Genomic DNA, 11,334 nt, shown 5'->3' on the forward strand with positions numbered 1-11,334 from the left:
CATTATAGGGGTCCCAGAAGGAGAAGAGACAGAGAAAGGACCAGAGAAAATATTTGAAGAGATTATAGTTGAAAACTTCCCTAACATGGGAAAGGAAATAGCCACCCAAGTCCAGGAAGTGCAGTGAGTCCCATACAGGATAAACCCAAGGAGAAACATGCCGAGACACATAGTAAACAAATTGGCAAAAATTAAAGACAAAGAAAAATTATTGAAAGCAGCGAGGGAAAATCGACAAATATACAAGGGAACTACCGTAAGGTTAACAGTTGATTTCTCAACAAAAACTCTACAAGCCAGAAGGGAGAGGCATGATATACTTAGTGATGAAAGGGAAGAACCTACAACCAAAATTACTCTACCTGGCAAGGATCTCATGCAGATTCGATGGAGAAATCAAAAGCTTTACAGACAAGCAAAAGCTAAGAGAATTCAGCACCACCAAACCAGCTCTACAACGAATGCTAAAGGAACTTCTCTAAGTGGGAAACACAAGAGAAGAAAAGGACGTACTAAAACAAACCCAAACAATTAAGAAAATGGTCATAGGAACATACATATTGATAATTACCTTAAATGTGAATGGGTTAAATGCTCCAACCAAAAGACACAGTCTCGCTGAGTGAATACAAAAACAAGACCCATATATATGCTGTCTACAAGAGACCCACTTCAGACCTAGGGACACATACAGACTGAAAGTGAGAGGATAGAAAAAGATATTCCATGCAAATGGAAATCAAAAGAAAGCTGGAGTAGCTATACTCATATCAGATAAAATAGATTTTAAAATAAAGAATGTTACAAGAGACAAGGAAGGACACTACATAATGATCAAGGGATCAATCCAAGAAGAAGATATAACAATTATAAATATATATGCACCTAACATGGGAGCACCTCAATACATAAGGCAACTGTTAACAGCTATAAAAGAGTAAACAGACAGTAACACAATAATAGTGGGGGACTTTTAACACCTCACTTACACCAATGGACAGATCATCCAAAATGAAAATAAATAAGGAAACAGAAGCTTTAAATGACACAATAACCAGATAGATTAATTGATATTTATAGGTCATTCCATCCAAAAACAGTATATAACACTTTCTTCTTAATTGTGCATGGAACATTCTCCAGGATGGATCACATCTTGGGTCACAAATCAAGCCTCAGTAAATTTAAGAACATTGAAATCATATCAAACATCTTTTCAGACCACAACGCTATGAGATTAGAAAGGAATTATGGGGAAAAAAACCTAAAAAACAGAATCACATGGAGGCTAAACAATACGTTACTAAATAACCAAGAGATCACTGAAGAAATCAAAGAGGAAATCAAAAAATACCTAGAGACAAATGACAATGAAAACATGACGATCCAAAACCTATGGGATGCAGCAAAAGCAGTTCTAAGAGGGAAGTTTATAGCTATACAAGCTTACCTGAAGAAATAAGAAAAATCTCAAATAAACAATCTAACCTTACACCAAAAGGAACTAGAGAAAGAAGAACAAACAGAACCCAAAGTTAGCAGAAGGAAAGAAATCATAAAGATCAGAGCAGAAATAAATGAAACAGAAACAAAGAAAACAAGAGCAAAGATCAATAAAACTAAAAGCTGGTTAATTGAGAAGATAAAATTGATAAACCATTAGCCAGACTCGTCAAGAAAAAGAGGGAGAGGACTCAAATCAATAAAATTAGAAATGAAAAAGGAGAAGTTACAACTGACACTGCAGAAATACATAGCATCCTAAGAGACTACTACAAGCAACTCTATGCCAATAAAATGGACAACCTGGAAGAAATGGACAAATTCTTAGAAAGGTATAACCTTCCAAGACTGAACTAGGAAGAAATAGAAAATGTGAACAGACCAATCACAAGTAATGAAACTGAAACTGTGATTAAAAATCTTCCAACAAACAAAAGTCCAGGACCAGATGGCTTCACACGTGAATCTATCAAACATTTAGAGAAGAGCTAACACCTATCCTTCTCAAACTCTTCCAAAAAATTGCAGAGGAAAGAACACTCCCAAACTCATTCTATGAGGACATCAGCATCCTGATACCAAAACCAGATAAAGATACTACAAAAAAAAGAAAATTACAGACCAATATCACTGATGAATATAGACGCAAATATCCTCAACAAAATACTAGCAAACAGGATCCAACAACACATTAAAAGGATCATACACCATGAACAAGTAGGATTTATCCCAGGGATGCAAGGATTCTTCAATATATGCAAATCAATCAATGTGATACACCATATTAACAAATTGAAGAATAAAAACCATATGATCATCTCAATAGATGCAGAAAAACCTTTTGACAAAATTCAACACCCATTTATGATTAAAGCTCTCCAGAAACTGGGCATAGAGGGAACCTGCCTCAACATAATGAAGGCCATATATGATAAACCCACAGCAAACATCATTCTCAATGGTGAAAAACTGAAAGCCTTTTCTCTAAGATCAGGAACAAGACAAGGATGTCCACTGTTACCACTATTATTCAACATAGTTTTGGAAGTCCTAGCCATGGCAATCAGAGAAGAAAAAGAAATAAAAGGAATACAAATTGGAAAAGAAGAAGTAAAACTCTCACTGTTTACAGATGACATGATACTATACATAGAGAATCCTAAAAATGCCACCAGAAAACTACTAGAGCTAATCAATGAACTTGGTAAAGTAGCAGGATACAAAATTAATGCACAGAAATCTCTTGCATTCCTATAGACTAATGATGAAAAATCTGAAAGAAAAATTAAGGAAACACTCCTATTTACCACTGCACCAAAAAGAATAAAATACCTAGGAATAAACCTACCTCGGGAGAAAAAAGACCTGTATGCAGAAAACTATAAGGCACTGATGAAAGAAATTAAAGATGATACCAACAGATGGAGAGATATAACATGTTCTTGGATTGGAAGAATCAATATTGTGAAAATGACTATACCACCCACAGCAATCTACAGATTCAATGCAATCCCTATGAAATTACCAATGGCATTTTTTACAGAACTAGAACAAAAAAATCTTAAAATTTGTATGGAGACACAAAAGACCCCAAATAGACAAAGCAGTCTTGAGGGAAAAAAATGGAGCGGGAGGAATCAGACTCCTTAACTTCAGACTATACTACAAAACTACACTAATCAAGACAATATGGTACTGGCACAAAAACAGAAACATAGATCAATGGAACAAAATAGAAAGCCCAGAGATAAACCCATGCACCTATGGTCAACTAATCTATGACAGAGGAGGCAAGGATATACAACAGAGAAAAGACAGTCTCTTCAATAAATGGTGCTGGGAAAACTGGACAGCTACATGTAAAAGAATGAAATTAGAACACTCCCTAACACCATACACAAAAATAAACTCAAAATGGATTCGAGACCTAAATTTAAGACTGGACACTATAAAACTCTTAGAGGAAAACATAGGAAGAACACTCTTTGACATAAATCACAGCAAGATCTTTTTTGATCCACCTCCTAGAGGAATGGAAATAAAAACAAAAATAAACAAATGGGACCTAATGAAACTTAAAAGCTTTGGTACAGCAAAGGAAACCATAAACAAGACCAAAAGTCAACTCTCAGAATGGGAGAAAATATTTGCAAAGGAATCAACAGACAAAGGATTAATCTCCAAAATATATAAACAGCTCATGCAGCTCAATATTAAAGAAACAAACAACCCAATCCAAAAATGGGCTGAAGACCTAAATAGACATTTCTCCAAAGAAGACATACAGATGGCCAAGAAGCACATGAAAAGCTGCTCAACATCACTAATTATTAGAGAAATGTAAATCAAAACTACAATGAGGTATCACCTCACACCAGTTAGAATGGGTGTCATCAGAAAATCTACAAACAACAAATGCTGGAGAGGGTGTGAATAAAAGGGAACCCTCTTGCACTGTTGGTGGGAATGTAAATTGATACAGCCACTATGGAGAACAGTATGGAGGTTCCTTAAAAAACTAAAAATAGAATCACCATATGATCCTGCAATCCCACTACTGGGCCTAAACCCAGAGAAAACCATAATTCAAAAAGACACATGCACCGCAATATTCAGTGCAGCACTATTTACAATAGCCAGGTCATGGAAGCAACCTAAATGCCCATCAACAGATGAATGGATAAAGAAGTTGTGGTACATATATACAATGGAATATTACTCAGCCATAAAAAGGAACGAAATTGGGTCATCTGTTGAGACGTGGATGGATCTAGAGTCTGTTATACAGAGTGAAGTAAGTCAGAAAGAGAAAAACAAATATCGTATATTCATGTATGTGGAACCTAGAAAAATGGTACAGATGAACTGGTGTGCAGGAGAAAAGTTGAGACACAGATGTAGAGAACAAATGTATGGACACCAAGGGGGGAAAGCCGCGGTGGGGTGGGGATGGTGGTGTGATGAACTGGGCGATTGGGATTGACATGTATACACTGATGTGTATAAAATTGATGACAAATAAGAACCTGCTGTATAAAAAATACATAAAATTCAAAACAAAAAAGAAATGAAATTGAGTTATTTGTAGTGAGGTGGATGGACACAAAGTCTGTCATATAGTGTGAAGTAAGTCAGAAAGAGAAAAACAAATACCATATGCTAACACATATATATGGAATCTAAAAAAAAAAAAAAAGATACTGCTGAACTTAGTTGCAGGGCAGGAATAAAGAGGTAAGCATAGAGAATGGACTTGATGACATGGGTGGGAGGGTGAAGCTGGGGTGAAGTGAGAGTAGCATCAACATATATACACGACCGAATTTAAAATGGTTGGTGGGAAGCAGCAGCATAGCATAGGGAAATCAGCCCGGTGATTTGGGATGACCTAGAGGGGTGGAACAGGGAGGCCGGGAGGGAAGCTTACGAGAGAGGGGATATGGGGACATGTGTATGCATTATTGCTGATTCACTTTGTTGTGCAACAGAAACTAACATGGTATTGTGAAGCAATTATACTCCAATAAAGATCTATTAAAAAAAAAAAAGTCAAAGACCTCAACAGATACCTCACCAAAGAAGATATACAGATGGCAAATAAGCATATGAAAAGATTCTCCACATCATATGTCATGAGGGAAATGCAAATTAAAACAATGAAATACCACTACACATCTATTAGAATAGATATTTGGCAGTTCCTTACGAAACTAAACATCTTCTTACCATACGATCCAGAAATCACACTCCTTGGTATTTACCCAAAGGAGCTGAAAACTTATGTCCAGACAGAAACCTCCAAATGGATACTTATAGCAGCTTTATTCAAAATTGCCAAAACTTGGAAGCAGCCAAGATATCCTTCAGTGGGTGAATGGATAAACTGTGTTACATCAAAATAATGGAAGATTATTCTTCACTAAAAAGAAAGGAGCTATCAAAGCCATAAAAAGGTGTGAAGGAACCTTAAACACATATTACTAAATTTAAAAAGACAATATGAAATGGCTATGTACTGTATAATTCCAACACTATTACATTCTGAAAAAGTCAAAACTAGGGGGACAGTAAATGGAGAGGTTGCCAGAGGTTAAGGGGAGAGAAGGATGAATGGAGCACAGAGGATTTTTAGGGCAGCAAAGTATATTCTGTGTGATACTGTAATGGTGGATCCATGTCATTATACATTTGTCCAAAACCACTGAATTTACCACCAAGAGTGAACCCTGAGGTCAACTACAGACTTTGGGTGAAAATGATGTGTCAGTGAAGGTTCATCAGTTATAACAAATGTACCCCTCTGGTGCAGGATGTTGATAATGGGGGAGGCTATATACATGTAGAGCTGGGGGGATTATGGGAAATCTCTGTACATTCCTCTCAATTATGCTATGAACCTAAAACTGCTCTAAAAAAATAAAGTATTTTAGAAAAGTAAGCAACATCTAAAACAAAAACAAAAACAAAATTTGCTTTTCATCAATTGCAACATTGACTCATATAAAATTGTCTTTTATGTTTCTTACTCAAAAGTGTAAGAGCTTTGATCTATTTAATTTTATTGGAACTCAGCATTTCTAAATCATATTAGTCTTGTTCCTTATTTAATTGCATACTCTCATAATTGATCCATTCAGGGCCTTCCTTGTCTTCATTCATTTACATATTTTATTCACACACTAACTTACTTAAAATGTAATCTATACTCAAGAACCTCAACAGACCAAGAATAAGAACTGACACTTCCTCACTTCTGCTATATGATCATTTCCCACAGAGATAATAGGGTAATTTTCTTTTTCTAATAAATCTCACAGCTATAAGGATTAATCAAAATTTCAGATTCAGACACCCCAGGATACTCATAATTGGTTTAGGCTTGGCACTCTTTTTCTTCATTCATTTGCACCTTTATTGATTGACTCATTCAGTGATTCACTAACAATAAAAAGTAAACACACAAAAATCCCAAAATTAAGAACTCTGATATTGCTAAGTTCAGTGTATGAATCTTAAAGTCACACACATGGATTAATTAACTTCCTTGCTTCTTAGAAATTCTGTACTCATGGCAGATCCATGCTTACTCCTTTTCATTTAATTTGTCCCTATTTTAAACATGATACAGTAAATGACCATGAACCCACAATCTTTACCCCACAATAGGAGCCCTGACAACATCAACCATCTTCTTACGTGCTCTCATTAAAGAGTCAATAGCCTAAGTCATTTGAGGAAATTTAAATTAGCTGTGGTACAAAAATACAGTGGAGGGCTTCCATGGTGGCGCAGTGGTTGAGAGTCCGCCTGCCGATGCGGGGGACACGGGTTCGTGCCCCGATCCCGGAGGATCCCACATGCCGCGGAGCGGCTGGGCCCGCAAGCCATGGCCGCGGAGCCTGTGTGTCCGGAGCCTGTGCTCCGCAACGGGAGAGGCCACAGCAGTGAGAGGCCCGCGTACAGCAAAAAAAAAAAAAAAAAAAAAAAAAAAAAAAAATACAGTGGAATAATCATCCGCTCTGAAAGGGATGAAAACGTCCTCCATCTTATTTTCTTTCACAGCCCAACTTAGGTTGAGTAGATGTCACTTGTGCAGGATTGGATTTACTTAAATACTTCTTTCATGGCACATTTTCACCAATAGTCCATGCTAGACCCTACTTTGTGTATTTATTTATCAATTCATTGTTTTATTTATTCATTTACTTTTGTACTCATGAATAATTTGAACATCAATTTATTTTTCCAGAGAAAACACAATATGATCAATCCATCAACAACTCAAACTGCAATACAATTAGATACACATGAACCTGAGATAATGTGGGAAGAGCCTAGTTTGATTTTTCTTTGTCTTAATATCAGTAAGGAACAATAGGACAAATGAGTCACATTGTTTTTTAACACATGTTCCTCTTTGATCCATGCTTTACCTAGTGGTCCTCATTGGGGGGGATATTGCCCCCAGAGGACATATGTCAATGTTGAGATATTTTTGGTTGTCACAATGGGAGAGGGGGTCAATACTGGCATCTAGTTAGTAGAAGTCAGTGAAGTTACCAAACATTCTACAGTGTACCGGACAGTGCTCCAACAGCAATGAATTACCCAGCTCAAAATGCCAATAGTGCGAGGTTGAGAAATCCCACTTTACCTTCTTCAAAATAACTGGTTGAAAGATGACTGTATTTATACATTCACTCATAATATCACCAGTACCACTGAACATAGAAACTGGATCAGAAATTTCAATGGTATTAACAGCTGCTCATGTGCTCATTACTCCCAGACATAACCAATTAGATCATATCTTCTTATTTTCAATAAGCAACCAGCACTGCCCAAATAATGCAGAACAACATTGATTTCCAGGTATTTATCTCTATATGCTACTTACCCAAATAGATTCATGTTGGAACTGAGTATTTCAGAAAAATATTAATAATAAAAAATATATTAAACATCATAATTGGACCACATATGGCTTTCCTTGTCTTCATTTATATATATATATATATATATATATATATATATATATTTCTTTGTTCATTAATTCACTTACAGTAATACAATCCAGACCTATGAACCTTAATAGCCTAACAAAATCCTGAATATTATTAACTTCTGCTGTAAGTTCATTTTCCATATAGTCATTAACTAGGTCTCTGGCCTCAGAGTTATAGGGTTTAATCAAAATCATTGATTCAGGCACCCCAGATATTCACTGGTCCAAATTTGGAGCCTTTTCCATTCATGCATACTTTTGTTTACTGATTCTCTCATTAAGTCACTAATAATAATAAAGTCAAAGTGTAAAAATAAAATTTAAAAAACTAAAAACTATATCCTAGAATGTTACGAAGCTCTATCTACAGGCTTGTTTTCCATAAAACTAAGAGGCTACATCTTTTTTGCAGCAGATCTCAGCATTATACATAGAGATTATCAGCTTACTTGCTTCATGCCAATCCCATATTTATACCTTGTCCATGCTTGTCCTTCTTTTATTTAATTTTTCCACATTTTAAAGATGGTAGCTGTGGTAGCCAGCCTCCAAGATGGCACCCAATGATCCATGACGCCTGGTATTCATAGCCTTGCACAATCTCCTCCCATATTAAATCATGCCTGGCCTCTATAACCAACAGAATACTTGAGAGAGTGATGGTGTATGACTTCTGAATTTAGGTTATAAATACATTGAGTTTTCCACCTCCCTTTCTCTTGTATTTATTACTCTTGGGGAAGTCAGCTGTCATGTTGTAAGGACACTCAAGCAGTCCTGAGGAGAGGCCCATGTAGGAAGAAATTTTGGCCTCCTGCCAACAACCAGCACCAACTTTCTAGTCACGTTAAGTGAGCCATGGAGGCAGATCCTCCAGCCCAAGCTTTCATATATCTACAATTCTACCTGACATCTTGACCACAACCTCACAAAAGACCCTAAGCCAAAACTGCCCACTAATCCTCTCCTGGATTCCTGCCACATAGAAACTGTGATAGGTAACAAATATTTACTGTTGTTTTCAGTCACTACCTTGTAGGGTAATTTGTTACACAGCAATAAATAACTAATACAATACAATGATCAACCAACAACTGTCATATCTCACCATGAGTACATTAATACTATTTTCTCTTCTCCTATCTACTCCCCCTTCAAGGAGTTATGGCCTAGTTCTTTATCACTGAGGAAAGGTTTAAATTAACCATGGTATAAAATAAAATATTAAAAACTCTGAAGATGAATAAAAGCCCTCCATCATTTTTAATGAATCTCAGTTGCCCTTAATTGGATTACTTGTAAAATTTGGTTAATTACCATTATTGGTCCCTGCATGGCATACTTTGATTTTATTTATATATTTAGTATTTTTTCCTTTAACATAATGTCAGGATAAACAAATCACCTTCACCAAGGACATGAATTTTGACTGTCATCTACCAGAGTCTCTAGACTCCTTATCCAGAGGTAAAAACTAAAATCTTATGACTATTGAATAATTAAATCAGCTATAGTGCTTTCATTCTGTGACGTAAGATGCACATTTTTATAGAGAATGGAACAAGATAAACTTAACTTTTTTTAACAAACTGGAGTCATGAGGTACTAGATTAATCATAAACCTTGGTTCCTGTCACATTCTTATTATTGACTTTTCATATATTGACTTGTTTACTGTTTAGTTTTTAATTAATGTAGTGAATGCTGTTAAGTCTACCACCTAACATGAGAATAATTAATGTAACTGGTACTTCTATTGATCTATACACTCCCTAGCCACACAGTTCACAACCTCATTCATCTTTTTTAAAGGACCACATTCATGCATTGCTTAGAGTGTGCCATAAAATATTGGTCCAAGATTTACCCTAATTTTTCATCCACTGACTCACTCATGTTTTTCTCTTATTTAAATACTCAAAGCATAATGTGATCATTTATTCATCTTTTTAAAGAAAAAGAGTAAAACCCACCAGTATTCAGAATTGAAATACCATTTCATGCAACTGCTGACATGCTCTTTGTCCAAAGTAAAATAAGACTAGATTTCTTTTTTTCCATCTAAAATGGTTTAATCATTATCTTTGTTTCATGACGCCTGCTCCTCACTGACCCATGTACTACCTTCTTTTAAATAACTGACCAAATGTGAACTCATTCATTTATTCACTTTTAACAACACATCCGAAATGAATGCAAGCCAAGACCCTGAACGAGAATATTGACTAATACTAGTTTCTGTCCATACACTCACTGTCCACAGATATAACTTGTTAGATCCTTTCTTGTTTTTTAAAATAGTAGTCAGTGAACAGAATTGATTTGATCACATATACTATTATATTCCCAGTATTAGTCCATGCTTGGCCTTCTTTCAATTAGGCACTTATTTAAACAATTATTTTTAATGTAAATGATTTGTTCCTTTTCTAAATAAACTAACAACCAACTACCCAACACCAACCCAAAAACAACATGGACTCCTTGAATAGAATATATCCCATATGTAAAACAGTTAAGAGAGACTTGAGCTATTTAGGTTATGAAACTCAGTGCTTCAGGAAATAATATATTTAAATAATAATCCTTGTTTCATTGCAGACTTGAATCATTGGTCATCATTCATTTACACTTTTTCATTTATTCTTGCATTGCTTCACTTACAATACATTTCACAGGCATTAAGAACTAAAGCTCAAGAACCACATCTTTGACTACTCCTGACTTTCACTGTAAGCCCCTCTTCCACAAAGTAAATAAACAAGATTTCTTTTGTTCTAATAAATCTCAAAGTTACAGACCTTAATCAAAATCTTTGATTGATACATTTCAGAATACTCATCATTGGTCTATATTGGGCATCTTTTTCTTTCTTTTTTATGCATTGTTTATTCCTTTATTCATTGATTCACTAATAATAATATAATCAATTCTCATGAATCAAAAAGCCCAAGAACAACATCCTTGAATATCACTAATAACTGTCTATATGCCTATTTCCCACAGTGCTAACAGACATTTTTTGCAATATATATATATGTGCTTTTTGCACATATAAATTAATCAGCATCCTTGTTTCATATCAGTCCCATTGGTCCATGCTTGGCCCTTTTCATTTAAAGATGATTCAGTGAATAACTAAGGGACCCATAATCTCACTCCACAATGAGAACAATTTTTTCCATCTTTTTATGTGCTCCTCCTTCAAAAAATTAATAGCTTAAATCTTTATCAATGGAGCCATACTTAAATGAATTGCACTACAAAAATAAAACACAATGTGAAGCAGCCCTGAAAGTGAAGGAAACACCTGCATCTTTTTTATT

The 11,334-nt window shown here is 35.4% G+C and overlaps 1 non-coding gene across 1 annotated transcript; it reads right to left on the bottom strand.

Annotated features, from left to right (window-relative positions):
- Nucleotides 1-10,788: 10,788 nt before the first annotated feature.
- LOC132489655 (small nucleolar RNA SNORD113/SNORD114 family) lies at nucleotides 10,789-10,860 on the bottom strand. Its single transcript, XR_009532048.1, has one exon. It is a non-coding gene; the product is annotated as a small nucleolar RNA SNORD113/SNORD114 family (small nucleolar RNA).
- Nucleotides 10,861-11,334: the final 474 nt, after the last annotated feature.

The sequence above is a fragment of the Mesoplodon densirostris genome, chromosome 4 (genome assembly GCF_025265405.1).
Source record: "Mesoplodon densirostris isolate mMesDen1 chromosome 4, mMesDen1 primary haplotype, whole genome shotgun sequence".
In the NCBI taxonomy this organism is placed as follows: Eukaryota; Metazoa; Chordata; class Mammalia; order Artiodactyla; family Ziphiidae; genus Mesoplodon; species Mesoplodon densirostris.